Source organism: Lonchura striata, chromosome 2 (genome assembly GCF_046129695.1).
Source record: "Lonchura striata isolate bLonStr1 chromosome 2, bLonStr1.mat, whole genome shotgun sequence".
Taxonomy (NCBI): domain Eukaryota; kingdom Metazoa; phylum Chordata; class Aves; order Passeriformes; family Estrildidae; genus Lonchura; species Lonchura striata.
Genome location: NC_134604.1, coordinates 24,477,945 through 24,499,157, shown reverse-complemented (window position 1 = coordinate 24,499,157; position 21,213 = coordinate 24,477,945). Strand labels below are relative to the sequence as shown.

Here is a 21,213-nt window from a genome sequence, read left to right as displayed (position 1 = left end):
TCTTTTTAAATGGGGAGAGATAGCAGACCTTGTATTTTTAGACATAAATTGTTCATCAGCAGGGATGAGGAAGTAATCTATTGCAGTTGCGTCTCATGCAGAAACCAAGTGTGTTATAAGGTGATGTCCCTTTCATCAGATGTGGACCACAGCAGGGGGAAGGACATCAGACTGCCTGAGCCATCACTTTGAGCTCATGGGGCAGATGTGACTTGTGGTGAGGCTGAAAATGAGTGAGGTAACCACAGAGTAAGCTGCTAATGATGTGGATTGTGGGAAGCACTACTGATAGGAAGCAGACAGTTGGATTGATTAGGGCAGACCCAGGGACTAGTTGTTTTTCTTTCACCATCCTGGGGTGAAGTTAAACCTGCTACTGGTAGTAATGAAGAACAGCTAATACAGCTCAGATTCTGCCAAAGTAACAACAGTGGCATCAGGAGCAGAAAGTTTTGCAGATTTGTCTGTGTGTGCACTTGCTACTGGTGTTCCTGGTGGGTGGCTGAATCATCCTGATGGCATTCAACAGGAACCAGCTGCTGAGAATATTAAAATGCAAGCATTTATTCCTCTAGAGAGACAGTAGCATCTGCAAAGTTTTCCTGTCTTGATAGTACAGATAATCCCATGGAGTATTCTCTAGTAGTTTTTAACTCTCAATTCATTTATACATGTATTTTAGAGCTGTAAGTGCTTTGTGTCTGCACATTAAGGAGAGCCTAGTCTTAGATCTGAGGCCACAACTGTCCTAGGCAGGTAGTTTGCAGCCCTGTGCTCAGACTGAGGTACCTTACATGGGAAAAAATACGCTGGGCTTTGCCTCCTTTTCTCCCTCACACCTTTTTTCTTCACCCTCCTCTTGTCAGGAAGAATTGCCTTGGGGGATGGTAATTCACAGAGAAAGAATCCTTGGCTATGATTCTGTAACTTCCATATCAGGATAAGCTCTGTCTTGAAATTTATATTAGTAATCAAAAAATTGAAAAAGCAATTAAATAGTCTGATAGAGGAGAATGTTGAACACACCCATTATTGTTTGTCTTTATTGTTCCCAGAGAGGAACATGTCACTTCTCAAGGCTGTAAGCAGCACTCCCCAGCCCTAAAATGCTTAGGGATACCTGTGGAAAGGAAACTGGGCCCTAGAAGCTTTGAGTAACCCATCAAAACCAGGGAGCTCTCAGCACCCATCAGTGGCTGGCCCTTAGTTCAACATGGTCCTAACAACAAAGGTCATAACCATTGCAAGGGAGGGAAGAGAAGTGGCAGATAGTAGAAACAGTGGGGGGAAATGGTGATTCTTTCTTTTAAGATTTTGCTTAGCTCTGCATATCTCTTTGCTTTCCATAGAATATGTTCTCATGCAAATAGTGTGTGATTTCACATACTAACAGTGTCTACAGGACAGGAAAGGCAGAGATTCTGCCCATGGCATATGATGTGAGTAAAGGTGCAAGATTGTTTTATGGAGAAAGAGAAACTGAGTTCTTTTGCAGTGTGGCTGCAGTGTTGTCACAGAGAGAAGAAACAAGCTGTATGCAGCCAGAGCTGTGTAGCAAAAGAAAGGATGAGGTTTATGATTTAAAAAGGAGCATAACTTGGTGCACTCATCACTGTAGCATTTTATTAAGGTGTTTTATCCATATCTAAATAGCCTTGTGTAAAATGCTTGCCTAATACCTCAGGGCTGTGAATAGTTTGGCTGTATTTCTAAGCCTGAATATTAGTACATGGTGTTAAAAGAACAAACTTGCCCAAGGCAGCAAACCTCCACTCCTGCTTCCACCTTTTGTCAGTTCTAGTCATCCTCAGAGCCTGTCAGGGTGTGTCAACAAGTCAGGGTTTTGACAGGAACTTACAGACACAAGAGGGACCACAAACACCACTCTAGAAAGTTTATTGATAGCCTCTCTCATGATGTGACAGGCCAAGGAAAGCTGTTGCAGGAGAGGTGACAGCAACAGCAGCACTTTTTAGCCCTTCCTGATTTCAGCTTCTCCTTGGAAAGAGCTGTTGAAACCTCTTAGCGGTGTTAGACATATAGTTCAATCTCAGTAAGACATCACAGTGATGATGCATACATCAAAGACTCTGTTGTGTTTTCCCCTTTTTATGTGAGATATGTTTGCTCATTTGTTTAAAAAAAATAGCATAATGATTTCAATTTTAAGAGGCTTAAGCCCAAAGCTTTGGAAAGTCTTAACAAAGAATGATTTAATGAACTGGCTATTGTGTTTATTGTTGTGCTCAGTTACTTAAGTATGTCATAGGCTCTGCAATACAAACAATTAATGGTCAAGCTTCTGAGCTCAAGTGCTACAGTCTTCTGCCTTCAGAAAAGGAGTAGCAGCATTTGAGGTCTGTTCCCACTTAAGCAGTAGTGCAGTAAAAATCCAGTGGATTAAGACTAAATGCCTTGGGGTTGGATTTGTTTGTTTGTTGGTACAATACAATGAAGTAGAACTTAATCCTGAATAAGAGCAGCACTGGAAAATTTCAGGAATGTACTGAATAATACTTAAACATTTTCATCCCAACATTTCCTCTAAGGACACAGCTCTCTTTAAAAAGTCATAGGGAAGAAAAGACTCCTGAGCTTTGTCTTCTATAATGCTGTGGGTGTGAGTGAGCTTTGCCCTGAGAAGATCATGCCCACCAAATTTAGAAATGGTTGATCTTCATTGCATACCCTGCTGTTAGACCACGGGGCATCATATGGCTCCTAATGCAGCTTGGCTGACATTATGATGTTGGTACCCATCCTGAAAGCCACACACAGGATGCATCCCAACAAATCTTGGGGACTTTGGTTCTCCAGTGAAATATGGGCTATGAATAATCTTTAAAAATTATCAGATCACCTTTTTTTTTAATGAAAATCCTTTTGCTCTTCAGTTTTATGATTTTTACCATGTCAGCTAACTACTGTTCCAAGTAAAGGCAGAGGAAGTGTCATTTTAATGCTGATGTATTTTGTCATGGGTATTTCACATCTTCTATTTTCACTGCTTATCTGTACTTTGTATTTATCACTGCAAAATGATAATGAGAAGGTGGGGGTTGAAGAAAGTAATTTTAGAGCTGTTTATTGTCCTCAAACAGCATGATCCTCTAGGGCAATACCACCCCACCCCCCCACGCCCCCCCCCACGTAGTTCAAGCAGGCAGAAAAGAGGCATTTGGACAGAAATTCAGCTACTAAGAATGAACTCAAAGCTCAGAGCTATCATAAAAAATTCCGTCCTGAGAAGAAAAGAAAGGCTGAGGCCACCAGGGTAGGCACTGAGTATCTAGAGAGCTATGACTTGGTTTTCCCTTTGCCATCCCATGGCTGAAATCAAGCTTTGTCTCTGAGTTATTTACCTCTCTGGCCACAGGAAAATGGCAAACCTGAAAATCCCATCAGTGTTGTCCATGTAGCAAGAACTGCCCCTTTTTCATCTCTTAATACTGTCACATCTGAGTAGCAAACTACATTAACTCTGTAATAAATATTATAACAATGGTTACTGCTGCATTATATTTTACTAGGAATGCTTTTCCTGGTAAATTTGGACAGCTGCCTGTTCAGTCAGCCCTGTACTGTGGTAAATAAATGTGCTACCAGCATAAGGTGTCCCATACCAACTCCCCTCTTTATCTCTAGTCTATTTACATTCAGTGTAATTCTTTGACTCAAGCCATCTCACTCACAAAACTCCATCTCTTAGCCTTTTATTCTTCAGTTCTCATTCTCTGGGTGAAAGGAATAAACAGCAGCTGCTGAAACCCAGTGGCTGAAACAGTTAAGAGTTCATATTTCTTTAGAGGCAGAATCTGTGATGATTTTTGCTCCAAAATCTTTCCTTTTCTTTTTCTTTTTTTCTTTTTTTTTTCCTCTTGAAGATTTGGAAAGAGTGTCACACATGTGTGCCCTGGCATGGTAATTCTTCTTTGCCACCTGAAACAGTAGTTGTTCATACTGACATTTCTAAGAGAAAACATGAATTCAGCAAATAACCAGAGCCACCAAAGAAGGGCTGCTGTAGCCCACAGACTTTCTTGAAGACAGTTGACATTACCAGGATTTTCTAAAGCTTCCAATTTAAGCCTTGAGACAACTACTCACATAGCACTGGTTTTATAGCATCTTTTTAAATAACATTAATAAGGTATCCTATGTTTCTGTTGTATTTTGTGGGAGAAAAAGACAAATAAGTGGCTTGAAGAAGAGTACAGCTCTTTAGTTTATGGAGATACATTGTCTTTATGCCTTAGAAAAATACAACATTTTCTTGCATTTTAAGAGGGGCTGAAAATAAAGTGTGAAGATAAGCACTTTATACCCTTAAGCTTATATTTCAAAAATTACTTCTAAAATTGTGGGTAGTATGTTTAGAACTGTGGAATTCTGGAGCAAGTGAAATTTTATTCTAGGCCCATGGGGAGTTTTATTTCAATTCATTCTTTATCCAAAACCTGGTTGGGAGCAAGTATCTGAAATTTAGCATATCAGATTGTGAAGTGTGGCAAGACTACACAAGGCAAATAGGGGTGGATAAGACACCAGGACACAATACTGTGTTCTTCCTTAGAGATTTTGGGGAAATTTGAATTAACCTTCCCCAAGGTTTAGCAGAGAGTTAAAGACAGGGGACATCGAATAGCTTTTGGCTTCTTGCGGTCTGTGATGTTGAAATACACACAACACTGTGAAGAGTGAAGAACAAGTCAAAAAGAACATTTCTGCTCCCATAATTTCTCTTAAAAAAGCCTTTTTGTACAGCAATTTCTCCATTAGTTTTCAATTCCAGCTACAAGCTACATGGATAGACATTCATTCAAAATGATGAAGCCTTCATTATTTTTAGAAAGTTCATCACAGCACATTTACTTGTACACTGCAAAGTATTTTCACAATTTAAACCTAAGGAGTTGTCAAAATAGATGAACAAAGTATGCTCGGTGACACTTTATTTATTTGTGTTTTGTATTGTCTGTTGAACAGTTGGTTAATTTGAAAAATTCAATTTGTGATAGGTCAGCATCCTCGCTGTTCCTTTTGAATTAGCAAGATCGTGTTCTTTTCCTGTCTAGCTGTGCCCCTAACAGCAAACACATTCGCTTACACAGTTATGCTTGGGCTGGAAGATCCATGGCTGCCTCAGTTAATCCAAAGGATTATTACAAACAGATTATCCTACACAAAGGTTCTCCCAAAGCTTTCTGAAAGGTCACATCACTTTTGTGCAACTCAGAGTCAAGCCACGTTTCAGCGCTGGCAGGAAGAGGAATTCCAAAGGGAAGGGACGGAGGTGGCAGAAGTGGGTGCCATGCGGTAGGCATGGCAGCGCGGGGAGCGGCACGCCACACACCTGCTTGGGGCTCTGCTGTGCCACAAGTTAACATTTTGATGAGCAATTTCCATTCTGTTGTTTTCTCTCAACACATGGGGTTCAAAAAACAGTTAAAAGAAAACTCTACCCATTTGCTCATCTCAGAAGCCTGTGATTTTCGAAGAGTCTGCCAGATTAATTTTCACATATAGAGTATTTCAGAGTTGAAACACACAGAGGAATGCAGTTTATCTTTTGAAACTGTAGTGTGATGGCCAGAGAAGAATAGGTATGCATTGCTCAAACTTCATGGAATGACACTGACTGATGGCTTATAATTGTTAAAGAAACAATATATTGCTGTAATCACAACCTTCAGAGATTTCTCAAGTCTATGTAATAATCATGAATACTTGCCACTCTGGGAAAGGGTTTTTCAGAGACTATATAAAAAAATAAAAGATTTTCAACAGTCATTTTGCTGGCTGCACATCTGTGAAGAACCTGCTTTTCTGTAATAACTGTTTTTGAACTAGTTTTCCTTTAAACTTGCACTTGGATGACAAAACACAATCTATTGGTCTGCTATGTTAAAACGTTTCATTTTTGTCCATATTGTCTCCATAAAACTCTATTGGGTGCCAGCAGACAAGAGGGCAGGGAAGGGAAATATCTGCAGAATTTCCTTGGCATTACTGCAGAAAGGATGCAGGTGTCATAGAGCATTCTTACCCAGACTTTCTATTTCAGTCAGAAACAGGCTAGTCCTTTGCTAATTCACCCTGAGCAGTAGCTGTCATGTGGTTGAGGAAAGAATTAGACATGTATTTCCTGGTTAAACCTCGAATCTTATATTCATATAGCAAATTTGGTTGTAAATTTTGTCTACTGAAAATTTTCTGGCTTACGGTAGGCCAGTATCTGTGTAATTGGAAGACAGAAGAGATTCTCTTACTTTAACCTGATGCTTATCTCCATCCACCTTAAGGCAGGAGAACAGCCAAGGGATTTAGCATCTTCCTTGTTTTCCTGCAACCTACTGAGATTAACTATGGTTAGAAGCTCTTCTTGATGCATTTTGTAGCAGGATGTCCATGCTGCTAGATACCTTTTGTTGCTGAAGTCTGAACCATTAAATTATTCAATAATCCTTTGTTGTCTTCCAGGAGAGTAACTGCATGTAAAAGGTGACATGATCAACACAAAAGTCATCCTCTGACATGCCCTTTCACCCACAGATCATGTTCATGCACTCACTTGTAGACCAATTTTATAGGTTTCTCAGTAACCTTTTACAGAGTTAATTTCACTGGCCCCTTTCAAGGGGTCCACTTGATTATATAGCAGTAAAAAGAGATGGTATTTGAGAATGGTTTATATGCTCGCAATTTTTGTAAGCAGAGACCTTGATGAGTTCCTCCACAGTCAATCTCCTTGGGCTAAAATTTCAACCTATTACATGGGGATTTAGCCACTCATTTCCCATAAACATCAATGGGAGTCATGTAGCTAAATCCCTGTGCAACATATTGAGAATGTATTCCCTTATGTTTAAACTCATTTTGATGCAGATGCTTTCTTCTGCAGGAAACAAACGAAACATAGAAGCCATTTATTTCTTTCATTTGTCTGTCCCAGATCTCCAAACTCCCAAATTACCTTCTCTTCTTCCTAGGTACCACAATATCTCACAGGATTTACTGAATCTGTGTGTGACACCGAGTTGGAGGCCAAGCTTCAAGACATTAGGACAATGGATGCTAATTGGTATTTATTACCTACTCATGTATGGGGAAAATTGGACAGATAACAGGCTGTCCCTTCACCCATGAGAAGGAGATTTTCATTTCTCTCAGTCCTCTATCACCTGCTGTATCACATATTAAAGGAGGTCCCACATGCTGTTTTTAACTAGTGGTCTTTGACAATGAGCTGTAGTGCAGGATCATTGCTTGGCTCTCGGTCGATGTGTGCTCTGTAATACTCTCCCACAAGGATCAGGGATCTGCTATGAACGCTATATGGAGACTCTACTAACTTCCTTAGTCAGGAAGAGGGTCTTTTAGACCAATTATTGGAGGGAGGGGAAGTGAAAGGCTATCAGGATGTAGGCACAAATGTGAATATAGTATTTCAAAAATCACTGGGCATGATTTTCAGTAATGGCATATGTGTGTTAAGATGCAATTTTATGCCTGGAAAGAATTGTGTTCATTATAAATGGCAGGTGCTTTTAAAGCATTTAAATATTGCATTTTCTATTTCCACCTGCACACCAGGTAACTGGGTATTAATATGCTACTAGTTGAGCCCATGATTCATTGCAGGTGCAGTGCTTGGGAAATCAAGGATTGCATTGAGGTCCTGATGAAAATCATGCCCTCAGGCACATCTGAGCTCCATTTTGATCAACAAGCCAAAAATAAGACTTTTATTTCAATTACAGTTCGTCTGATTTTGAACTTAATGATGCAACTTGAAGTCTATTGGCTTAGCTCCTGAGACCCAGGAAGGAGGATGTCTGGGACCTTGCCTATTCAGTGGAATAGAGGTTCCCATTAAATTCACTCTGATCTCATTACATGTCTTTTATTTGGTCAGAAGCTCTATTTTTGCTCTTCCTGGCCTTATTGAATCTGTTGTTGATTCATTGTGCAGACTTGGTATTAATGAAAAAGACTGCCTCACTCAGGTCTCTCTGGAGGGTGAGATTTCCCATAGTCCTGTGTCTGTAGCACACGTTGGAAGCACAGACTCTGATGGGTTGCCTTGTGAAACTAGATTCGAGCAGAGCTTTATTAATAGGCTGATGAGATGTATCAGCCTGGCGAGGCTGCCTGCCTCCATAATGAGCGAGGGCTGTATTTTACTTCACTTAACGAAGAGAAAAATCCTCAGCAATGCCTTTTCTGTACCCCTGCTATCCCGGCTCCACATTCCACTTTCAAAGGCCTCTTTAAAGGCCTCTATTATTCCAGCTGCCTTTAGGTGTCACTCGAAGCTTTGGGTTCCTCCTGTTCATCTGTGCCTTTGTGTGCTGAGCCCTACCCTGCCGTTCAGCTGCCCCAGCAACTTGGGGGTCCCCTGGTCACCCCCCAGCAACTGCTTCCCTCACTTTGTGGTTGCATTGCTTGTCCTCACGAGTTGCACATTAGGTTGAATGAAAATGAAAGTAATTCATTTTGGTAGCTTTTCTCATTTCCAGCAAAGCTGGATGTCAGAAGCTGCCCCTGCATTATTGAATTAGAAACTCTGCCACAGGAGAGGATGGTTGTCCTACAATATGTTGTAGGCTGAAGAGCTGCATTTTCAGCTTGTGTAAGAGTGGAAGGGCTGACTTCTGTCCTGATTTTGTCAGCCATTGTGAAGGTGTCCTATCTTCTTTTGCTACTAAATTTCAGGAACTGTTTGTTAATCTGCTCTTTTCTGTTTCAAGATGGATATGGAAATTTTTGAGTGGGCCAAATACTTTCTTGGCCTTCTGACGAAGCTTAGGTCGCTCATATGGTAAATCATTAATTTGGAGACTATATTCTGCCTTTGCTGGGATTTAAGAGTGTTGTTCTAATAGCTTCCTTCCATCTGGAACAGTCATAAACCAGATGGATAAGGGATTGGCACCACTTATTTTGAGTCTTTACCCAATTCACCCTGTGTAAAGGGACCTTGCAATCTTTCCCAGACAATTGTTGCATGTGCATGTATCCAGAATCACAAGTGAAAAATATCAGGATCAGATGTGTGGGCTGCCTCTTGGGAAAAGGTTTGAGGGGGGAAGCAATAAAAGTTACAGCTTTCTTTAGCAATGTTATATTGGAGTCCATCATTAGGGACTATACATAGAATTTTTTGTATCTACATATTATTTGAAAAAGTTGTAATCTAGTTTGAATTCCAAAGTTTATAGCACCTTAGGTTAAGCCATTTCAATGCAGAATTTGTATCTGATACAGAATAAGAAGAGATAGGTTTTCATGGATGTTGTGTATAAAGATGCTGGCATCTTCTCTTACCAGATTCATTGTCCTCATCTGAGTTTTCATGAAAATGAATTCATCACACTGCATTTCAGTATATTCCTTTAATATGATTCAGGAAGAATGAAAATATTGCCAGAAAGGAGAAGTTGCACCTATATTTATTTATTTATTTTGTTAAATTAGAAATATTATTGTTTTCATTAGTGAATGGCTGGAAGGAAGAAGTCAAGTGGTTGTGCAAATAGCATTTATTACGGAGAGTGTTTTCATTTATGATATGCCTTTAAAGAACTGCTCTTTGGCCCAGGCCACACTGCAGTGTTTAAGAATTGCTTCAAGAACACTTCTGATGTTTCTGAATACCAGAACAAGTTCATAGTGGTAACCTATTTTATTTTGGCTTAAAGAAAAGAAAGGAAGGAAAGAAAGATAATGAAAGAAAAATCATTAAATTCAGGTAATAAAATTGAGGTTCACAAAGACTTCTTATGCATACCGGAGACATGATGTTGCAAAAAGGAAAATAGGAAGGTCACTATGCCTAAATGGGCAAAAGTAGAAGAGGTTGTTCAAGTCAAAAAAGCACTTTTCACTAAGCTCAAGTCTAGGACAAGGACATTCATAAGAAAGGTTTATAAATCTCCAATAATAGTTACATAGAAAAGGGTACAACAGTGGTTGGAAAAGCAAAGAGCAAACCCAGAAAAAGAAAAGGTTCTGTACTTTAACTTGAGTTGGAAGGGGAATAGATGGGACATCATCAAAGAAAAGAAGAAGGATATAGGGACAGGAATACTGAGGCATTGTAAAGAATTTCTTTTTGTTTGTCATCACTGTACTGAAGACTTTTATGACTTTCAGCAAATTAAGTCATTGTAGACAACTTTCACAGAGGGTGTAGTGGAATATTGTCTAGGATCATGTGTATGAATCCTAGAGCATGCAGGAAGCTGGGATGAGTGGTGTTGGTGCTCCTAACAAGAAAAAAAAATCCAAACAAACAAACCAAATAACACAATCTGTTCTGAAAGTTAGATGGCGAAACAAGGAGATTCAAAAATTGCTCAATTACTTTGAAATACCAAGTGGTTGTCTTATGAATTAATCTGGCAAACCTTGTTTCAGTGGTTTATAAATTGTTTACCATTATAGTTAAAACCATAAACAATTTTTTGTAGGCTGGTTAGTCTTTAGTGACTCTTTCCACTTGGCTGGAAGAATCTGTCCATGCCTGAGTGCCTCAATGCCTAATGCCTCCTGTGCTGAACAGCCCATCCCTCTGGTCCCAGGTGCCATCTCTGTGGATGGGCACCTTTTGAAGCAGTAAATGCCAGGAGGTTCTGTTGCTTCTTGCTACCAGCTCAGTGCTGGTCTGTGAAGCAGTAATTGGCAGCCAGTGTTGTGTATTGCATCCAGGATCCATTCCCCAGGATATCCATGAGGATAGAAGAGATGGGGCAAATGTTATCACTACAGAAGTTAAAAATTCATTCCAGTCTGTCTTTGTGGTTTCACAACAAGGAGTGTATTAGAAGAGCCAGTTCCTTTTAGCAGTTTCTCCCTGAAATGTGCTGGAATGAGAAGTGTTCAGATGAAATCCTTTGTGCTAGCACCTCTCTCTCTTCATCTTCTGCCATTCCCAAATTGCAAATTTGTCTCAAGAAAGATTCTAAATTGAGGTAGTGGGTCAATAAATGTGTCTCTTGGAGCAACTCATTACAAAATACTTAAAATACAGCTGTGCCTCTTGTTATAAAATCAAATCAAACTGAACTGTAACAAAAATTATAAGAGAACAAAAGCACCAAAGTAATAAGCAGAAACATATTGGTATTCAACATTATCTCACCTGATCCTCATAATATGGAAATATCCAAACTAATCAGTTATTTGAAAATGAAGACAAGAGCACAACCTGTTAACAGCAGTAGTCCAGTGCCATGTCCAGTCCTATTGCCATGTTTGTAACATGTACCAGTGCAAAACAGGGAGTAGAATTTAGACTTGCACCTAGGTTTTGCTGCTAACTCCTTAAATTTGTGCTGGATGAACGCCAAAAACTCTGCTCAAACATGGGACCAACAGGAAATTAAAAGTTTTCCTCTCTTAAAATGCAGAGATATAGAAGTTACACATCCAATACTGTGGTTCTCAACTTCCTGAAGGCACATAGGCTGTTTTTCCATTATTTATTCCAATTGGTATCAAAGTTACAATACTCTGGTGACAGTCTTGCCTTTTGCCATTTTGTTTCTATTTATCTCCAAATCATCTCTTGCTAGAAACTAGAAAAATTGTTAACAAAAGGCCGGTTTCACTGATGTCAGTGAGAGTACCAAAACAAGAAAATCTGGTGAGGATTAGGCTCTGAGTGCTCATACCAGCTGGAAATAGGTTGGAATCCCATTCAAACGTCAGATGGTGGTGGCAGCTAGTGCTGCTTGATTTTGAAACCTGACATCTTCTGCCCTGCCTGTGTTAGAGGCAATTCTGTGGGCCCAGAGCACAGCTTTCAGGGCTAGTGTCTTGTTCCAGCACCAGTTCCAGATGATGATGGACAAAAAAAGACAGTTTTTCTGCCTTTTTTCAGTCTTCAGCGCAAAGGAACAGCACAGAAACACAGTCAACACAGTCTTGCAGAATGACATCTTTATTTAAGAGGAACAAAAGGCTGAGCTGGGAAGGTCATTGTTTTGTCTTTTCTTGCTTATGCTTGCCTGATTTCTAACTTTAGAATTAATATGAAACATATCTCCTTTGCTCATCTGTTTTCTGTGACTATTTGTATTATCTGTAAAGAATTGTTAATGCCTTACAAAATGTTTTCATAGCTCACCATGATGATGGAGTACATTGGAATTAGGGATCTTAAAATATGGATTACTGATGTGATCATTTGCCCCAGCTACAACCTTTCTAGATAATCTCAAATATAACAGGCTTTTAAAAATACAGCATGTGATAACAGGAGCTGCTTATTTGCTCCCTAGCAAAGCTATGAAGAGCTCTGTATTTTCACTTTGCAAACCTTGGCAAAGATATAATACTGTATATGCCAGTTTAAAAAAAAAATTATGGAATTTTGCTTTCATGCCCAGGATTAAAACTCCCTAAGGTACCACCAATAGAAAACTTGACAGTGGGGGGAATACCCCAGGAGCCTTGTATGCTATTTTTTGATAGATAGATAGACTTTAGACATTAACAGATATTATTACAGCAGGACAAAGAGTTTTCTGGATGTTTTGCTCTGAGAACTGCAAAAATAAGCATCTGACATTAAATGGAACAATAAAAATACTTTCCTGAACCGTATCATGATTTGACAAATCTCAGCTGAAAGTAAATGAGAAAGCTCAAATACCAATACCCTGACAAAAATGGAGGAGAGTTGTTAAAATGAAAAAATGTATATCTAGGTAAGTAATTGCTCTTTCTGTTTATAAAAAAAATTGAAAAGACAGTTTAGCAAACCCTGGATCATTCACTGCTAGCTTACTTAATAGATTGACACAGAAGTTTTCCAAAATTCTCTCAATTTTACAAAACACCAGTTCATTGCTGCGACCTGGAATAAAACTGTTTACAGATCTGTGCTAAGTAGAAAGTTCAAATCAATTCTTGTCCATTAGAGTTAGGCATAACTGATGAAATATCCCCAGAGGAGTATTGTAAATGTATCAAGATGTCCTATCCCATTACAGAAATGGGGAGGCATGGTGAATTACTTACCTTCTCTCTTACACTTAATGTCTCTGAAATGCTGCCAGGCAGAAAAGGCTTATCTTGTCTCACTGGGTTTAAGAGAGGTCTATGCTGTAGTCTGGGATACAGGGGGGGAAAAAACTGTAGTAGTACTGAAGGCAGACCCATATTAGGCTTTATTCCCAGACAGGACCAAAAGAAAAAAAAAAAATAGAGAGAAAAGCTACTCAATAACCAACAGTGGATTCAAAATACATGCAGGAAATATCTGATCCAAAAATCAGTACTAGGGAGTTTTTAATAATGTAACTGGAATTTTTGTGCAGTGAGCTATATAATAAATTCACTCATTAAAATACACTCTGAAATATCATTGGGGCAGAACATACAAACAATAGAAACCAAGAAAACCATGCTTAAGGAAGTCTCCAAATGCCAAGGCACAGTGTGCATGGTATTGAAAGTAGCTAGCATTCACAATTTCTTTCCATCAGGAAAAGAGCCTTCAGCCTGCTTTTGACTTGCTATGAATTTGGCTCTAGGATTGTAGTTGAAGTTGTGAAGAAATATGGGAAGTCTAGGTTCTTGCATCAGGAGGCCTTTTTGTATAAGGCCTTTGCTAGGGGTGTAACGAAGTTTGGCTGCCAGACACACTTTGCAACACCTGACTGAGATGTTCCCAGTCTACTCTTGCTGCTGACAAAGTGCTCAGTTATGGGGTCAGAGGGATCCCAGCTGCATGAGACAGTCTGCCACCAAGCAGAAGACAGTAGAGCAGAGAGGAAAACATAATGTAGTGAGACCCCTTGAAGACTGAATGGCAGAGAAGAGAGATAAGGAGACACACAACTGGGAACAGCCATGCTCCAAACTGGTCTGTGAAACTGAATCTTGATACAGATGAAGAGCTGATGTTTATGAAAGACTCCATGAATATCCTGTGCCCTCTGAGCCTTCAGAAGCAAATCAGAAATACACAATTCAATGGCAGTCTGCATCTCCCCTTAACAGCCCCAGAAAAATGCTGCCATAGCAAACTATAGTCTCTTCTGCCTACAGAGAAACTAGACTTGCTTTGCATGGTGCATGAAATTTTAAGCAACTCAATGAAGCAAAGGGAAAAGATAGGATCAGAAGTTTAAAAATCCCGTGTGTGGTTTTTCTGTCTCCTGGGACTTCTAACACAGCAGCTTCTACTGATCTTAGTTGCAACAAGTGGATGCAAAAGAAAAAGCAAAGGCAGAACAGGAATAATAGACGTGTCTGGGAAGAAAAAAAAAGTATTCAAAGCAAAATATTTCTTAAGTAAAAGCACAGGACAAAATCTAATGAGAAACGGAAAGGCTTCAACGTCTAATTAAATTATGTGGGAGGGCAGGAGGAAAAGGGTCTTCAGGGCCTTCCGTCACAAAGTGGGCAGTGAAACTATTCCAAGAGTTAAATCACTGGCTTGGGATTGTAAAGCCTGATTTTCATGTTTTTGCATATTGCTTTCTTCTGTGAGCCTGGCAAGTAACATCATCTCCAAGCCTTTGTTTCTAGCCTGGAAATTAGGAATGTCTGCACTTCAGTAACCTACAAGGACTTTATGAGACAAAATATTTTGAAGGTCATGTCTCAAAAAAGGTCTTCATGAAGGTGAAGATGATGCTTCAGCTGTATGGTTCACATAAGTATCTAGAGAAGAAGGAAGTATTGAGAATGCACATCACAAGTGAGACCTAACTTGAGAGCAGTGGAATGTAGATTCTGTCATAAGAGAATGATGATAAGGTGATGTCCAGCTCTCCTCCCAATCTCAGGGATAGTTTGGAGAGGATTTGACTCATATCAGAATGCATTAAACACACAACTGACTGTTGGAATGTAATGGATATTGAGGCACAAGCAAAATTCCGCTGATGTCAGTAGCATATGATCTCAACACTGCTCATAATCAGAAGAAATCATTGTTGACAGACTGGACTTCATGTTTTGTGGTTTTCACCCTAACTTTCTTTCCAAGACATAGTGTCTAAGACAGCCTCTGTTGAGAATACCCATCAATGCAGCACAAGAAAATGGTCTGATCACTCTACATAACTATAAATAAACAGTTTCATTTATGATGGATGTAGTGGTGTTCCTTCCCCCCCAGCAGAAACCCTCCTGACTCCTCTGTCAAAAGCACCAGAGCCAGCTGCCTCTGCCCACCCCTCCCATACCCACTCTGGGCAGTGTTTTCCCCATGAGCTGCTCTTTTTCATCCTGCTGAGGTCTTTGGGGGAAAGCAACTCTTTGAAATGCTCAGGGAGCATAGTACAAATGGGCCCAAAGGCTGCTTCTTACAAGGCCAAGGAATAATCATTTAAACTCCCTGCACTCCAAGATGTATTTCCCTGCTGACACTACTATCACATACAGCTGTATATATCTTTGCTGAAGATGTATAAAGAGAGATGAAGATGAAGAAGGGAGAGAGCTGTATATTGCTTTCTACCAATCTCCACTTCTCTCCCACTCCTGGATGGAGAAGGCTCAAGGACTTGAAGTGGGATTGCCAGAAAACAACAAAATGCAGGCAGCCACAGATTACACTGAGTGATTAGTTGAAAAGCTTCTGTTCTCACTGCTGTGATGTAGTTAGAGAATGTTTGACTCCTCGTATAACACATTTAAATTTAGGGAAATTTTTTTGGAAAGCAAGATCTCTGATCAGTTAGTAATTTAAGTCTTTCCATATTAGTGTCAGAAAGCCTTAATCCCACCCTATTTCACTCTCTAACTCATGACATGCAATTCTTTGTGAATTAAAACCATTTGCAAAATTATTAAGAGTTCCTTATTTCACCTTTTTATATTTTGAGTCTTTAATCTTAGACCTGGCAAGACACCACAAAATGGCATCTGTGCATACTTGTCCAGATTCTATTTTATTCTGCCACATTTCTCTCTTAATGAACATTTTCAAAATGTTCAGGTGAAGATTTTTTTGATTATGAGTACTTATGCATCATTTGAAATCTGTCCTTCTGCTTGAAAAGTTTGTCATTCAGTTAAAAACAGGAAGCACGTGACTTAGATGACCAGACTCATGGTAAAAACAACAAATGATAAAAAAGAATCCTTCGTATATTGCCAAAGGCATATATACCATTTATCCAGACTGCTCAGCTCATGCAACTGAACAAAAACATCACTTGTAAAATAAAGACTAGGCTACCAAAAATAAAAAGGGAGTAAATTTTTCCATTCTTAATCAGTTGTACAGTCAACTCTACTAATCCTTCCTGACCAGCCTTGGAGATAGGGAACAGCTGTAAACATATGTCAGAATAATTGAATAATTGCATATATGACTTTTCTGTACATAGCATTGCTATAAATAGCATTGCTGATCTCTCAGGACCTTACAAGCCACCTTTAACCCCATTCTGCATATCCTCATTGAAAATCAAATGAATTGTTTTGCTTCAATACAGAATTCTTTCATATCTTTTCATCATGAATTACAAAATTCACACCTTGTATTTTTCATTGCTCCAGGAATCAAAATTGCCACTAAGGAACCCTGGGCCATTTTAGTTTATGGCCTGTGCTATTGGTAAGATATAAATAAGGAAAGAAAGAAGAAAAATTATTTAAGTAGCAGGAGAAGAGGTTGTTTTCTTTGTAAGCATTAAAAAACTTGAGATACTCGAAATTGTACTGTGGAGGAGAAACTTGTGAGCAAAGGCAGAAGAATCACTACCTCCTGTAGCTCTGCTTTGGTAGGGGTCCTGTAGTAGGAATGGCAGACATACTCATGATAAGAGACAGATAGTTTTGCTGGTAAGAGCTTGGGATACACATACTCTCCATTTCCAAGTGGTGCTGCTCAACCCACATAAAAGAAGATGCAGTGTATATATATATATATATATATATATATATATATGTGTGTGTGTGTGTGTGTGTATATATATATATATATATATATATCAGAAAAGTTCTTTAGGAAAGCTTTGGGCTTAGTGGGTCTCTCTTCTCTAATTACTGGAGTAATTGATCTTATCCCATCATCTTTGAGCAATTTCTTCAGATATCACAGAAGAGACATCACAAAGCTCAGGGAGTGCTCAATGACTGCCAGATGCTTCCAAGTTGCATATGTGAGTGTATGCGTGTATGTATAAACACGTATACAAACATGCCTGTAAAAATATATATGTAATCATTAAATAGTTGCTTGCATATATGCATGGATGAATATATATAACTGTTGAGGTTTGGTGGGTGTGTGTGCAGACATAGATACTTATATATGTTATATATGTAAAGTATGTGAGATATATTCATATAGTCACTACTTTCAGTCTAGTAACAGAGTCAAAAATAAGCATGGCATGTCTGATTAAGAAACCTATTCTCTTTTCCAAAGCCATGACATTGACCTACTAATGCAGAACAGAATTTGCACATGAGACAGAATTTTGGATAAAGACTGGACCTTAGGTTTCTGTGGTTCTAATGAAGAATATTATATCTATAGCAGGGGAAAAACCTGTTTCCTTGTCTGGGAAGAAGAAGTTGTTTGAAGGTGCATGGGTTGGAGAATTTTTAGGGGGAAGCCTTACCCAGCAGGAGATGCTAATGTAGGACATTCAAACTACTTCTGTGAAAAATTAATTTAGAATACATGTATATGATTCATTACAGAGCTATTTCTTTTACATACATGACATATGGGGCTTTCTGAAACTTAGTCTTGTGAAGAGCTGAAATTATGTGACTAAAAAAAGTGGTAGCTTTATAGATTTCATTCTAGGAGTTCTGAGCTTCGGAAGCCATTAAACAAAAATCCTGAGATCCACAGATCACCTTGGAGTGGCCATGAACAACTTATTTTGGGGAAAACAGTAATAATGGATACTATAATCCACAGGTATTCAAGGATACCTGTCCTCCATCCTTTGGGCCTTGTATCATGGTGAAGTAGATTAATTTTTACTGAGATCATGATGCAACAGAAGTTCTTGCTCATGTATTTCATCCTGCTCTAATCCACTGTGCTCCCTGTAGCCCTTGGAGATCATCTTCAGTGGAAGAAGGAGTTGAGGGAGCTACAGTATTTGGGGCTTTGTGATGAGTGTGAAAAGCCCCTTTCTGGGTGTTTGGGGGATAGATTTGGTGTATCCATGGGTCATCTCTGCGCTGTTATAAATAGGCTGCTGTAAACAAGAGGACAAATTACTCTGACTTGTTCCAGACAGACATCAGTACGTGCAGCTCAGCAGGCAGCTTTCTGAGTCACTGGATGCAGATGAAGCCTCCCATGAGACTTTGCGATAAAATAGAAGAAAGCTTCTTGTTACTTCAGTAATCATGAGCCACTGAGCCAAATAAACTAAGGCTGCCCATGGACTGTCTGTGGCTCCTGCTTTCTCTTCCATCACTAAAGGCACTGGAATTCCCAAGAGTCACTGGGCCATCTTGATTTAGCTAACTTTTGTGTTTGATTTGACTAGAAAATGACCTCTTAAAAATGAGCCTATCATGTGAAGTCAAAGGAAAACTTGACCACTTTTGAGTCATTGACCACTTTTGAGTCAGAGTCACGGTTCAGACTAGCTGCTGCTGTGCTTTTCTTTCTTCATTACCTAGCTACCACAGCCCACTTATGCTTAAATATCCATTGAAAACAGTGCTTGATGTCTTGGCTCTGAGCAAAGAACGGTCAGAAGAGTCTGAATACATTGATCAGCACCAATAAAGAGCTCCAATCTGACTAAGTAGATATAGGAACAAGTTTTTTCTATAAATCTAAGATACAGCCACCCAAGGTAGATGTGCTCACAGAGAGAGCTCGATATGTGAAATTGCAGGAATCATTTGAGAAAATGTTTGTACAGATAAATGTAATGAATTTCCTTTTCTCTCCTTTTGCTTTGTCATATTCCCCATCCATACAAAGACACAGTTTATCTTTCTGTCCTCAGGAACAAGGAAGCTGCCAGGCACAAATTGAAGAGCCCACACTAGCACAGAATGGAGCGAAACATTCTCCATCATCTGTACAGATCTGGCCAGCCTGTATTTAAGTTTTCTCTCTGTGCAGGCACAAATGCAATTAGGAAACCTGTGATTTCTCCTGAGCCTTGCCAGTCTGACAGCTTGGGAGAAAGAAGGGAGGAGAATGCAGGGAGTCACTGGGCTAACAGTGATCGGCAGCCGCACTTGAAATGTCTGCTCACTCAAGGAGGGTGTACCGGGCACGGAGGTCTCACTTCACTCCACAAACTGCAGCAGCTCAGCACTTGGAGGCACCGTGCTCATTGTCAATCAGTCTGTGACAGCCAGCACTGCTTCCGCAAGTGCTTCATTCCCCCTCCCACTTTTCCTGGAGTGGTAGGAGCTGAAGATGATAGGAAACCAGAGTTAATGAAAGGTGAGGGTGTCAGACAAGAGAGTTATCCTCCTAAATGCAAGACAAAGGAAAACACACAAATTAAAGCCCAGGTGCGAGGATGTTGGACTCCAGGATGGTTTGGATGTATGGAGACGAGAGATCTCTGAAGGCTGCTCTTAGAATATCAGGTTTATTAGAGAGGGTGAAAGGCCCTGCATGGAGCTGCCAGACGTGACATGTGGCAGGCATTAGGGAGTGCAGGAAGGGAGAGGCAAGGGGTAGAGGGAGATAAGAGGATGCTCCAGGAGAGGGTGGAAGTTCCAAGAGAGCGTCTGGCTCCTCAGGGACCCCTTATCAGGGGGCTTCAAGGTGGGCTGGAACAAGACTTGGGCCAATGGGGTCACAGACACCTGATGTTTCAGGGGAGGGTTACAGGTGTGGGGTGACCCATACATTTTGGGGGTGAGATAGAACAGCCCATTTGACCTTTGGACCTATCAGTAGGTAACGGCATTGTTCAACCAGAAGGTGGATTGCCTTCATCCTGGCTGTACTATTGTTTTCTACTTGTGCAGTAACTAAGGTTTGGTATCTCAAAACTTGTTACCATCTCAATCTCTGTATTTTCTAAATCTTTTGCCAGGCAATCATATTTATAAGGTTTTCTTGTTTCATGTTCTCCAACACCCAGGTACTGTGATGGCATGGAATGGTGATGGTGCCAGGAGAGCTAAATAGGAAAAACAGAAAAAGGATGTATACTACAGAGTACTACAAAATAAATATGTGGAAGTGAAGAACAAGTGGCAGGCTAAGGGACTGACTAGAAATGAGTAGAGAGACCCAAAAAGGAAGATAAGGGGACAGTCAGAAAGGAAAGTGTGGAAAAGGAAGAAACGCAATGGAATGGATGGGTATCATTTATACTGCATCATCTCATGAGTTTCTGTGCCAAAAAAATAGAGGTGATAGGATCTTTGGAGCCTGCAAAAGAGATTAAACATACAATTTACATTAAAATAAAATGAGAGTTGGTCTTAAAAGACAAAAAAACACAAGCTGGTCTTAAAAATTCTTCTCTGTATTCATAGCAGCATACAGTAGCATCAGCATGAGCTGAATGACTTAGAGCCCTACAAATCAAAGCTAGCATGGTCCCCAAACATTTCATTAAACTCCTCTGCATATACTATGCAATGTCAGTGTAGCAAGAGGTTGGGTATTTTTTCTGAAAAGCATGTATGTGTTTGTTCCCTACATGCTATAGATAACTTCACATAGATGAAATTGCCACAAATTACTCATTCTAAGGTTTTGGATGAGCTGCCACTTACTTTACAGTGTACATACCATGGAAAGACTGTTCTGAACACATACGTGCTGCATTCCTGTTCTAACTTTCACCACAGATTTGCTTTGAAGTTGCATCTTTGCCATTCCTTGAGACTTAAACCAGAAAGAAGTTCTGATGCATTTCTTAAAGAAATTGTTATGTAAGAGTCTTTTTTGAGGAAGCAAAGCGCTGCATGTAAGAAAACAGGCCCATGATTTCCACAAGTGAAATTCTTACAAGAGAAGTGGCAAATGGAGTCAGCTCAGCTCCCACTTAGCAGAAAGCTTCATTAGAGCTGAAAAGTAGCATCTGATAAGACACTTCTCTAGAGCCCCCTAACCTGTTAACAGGAATAGGAAAATCTTTAAAGTGACTCTAAAGAGTTTTACTGAGTATAATTGCACATAGTAAGTACCACAGCTGTGTAACAATCCTGAACTTGTATGGCTTTGCCTCTTGTAGATGAATCGGAAGCCAAGTGAGCATTTGAGGCTTTCTATAGTAGGATATCTTC

At 39.8% G+C, this 21,213-nt stretch overlaps 1 protein-coding gene across 50 annotated transcripts in view; it reads left to right on the top strand.

Moving 5' to 3' along the window:
* ZBTB20 (zinc finger and BTB domain containing 20) overlaps window positions 1-21,213 on the top strand; it is a 471,634-nt gene that overhangs the window by 395,241 nt on the left and 55,180 nt on the right. The window contains exon 1 of one of the 50 annotated variants that reach the window (XM_021548956.3): window positions 6,627-7,081. The exons of the other annotated variants lie outside the window; for them this stretch is intronic. The gene's annotated coding sequence lies outside the window, so the exon portion shown is untranslated. Of the gene's footprint in view, window positions 1-6,626; window positions 7,082-21,213 lie in introns of those variants that run through there. 50 annotated transcript variants of the gene reach the window in all.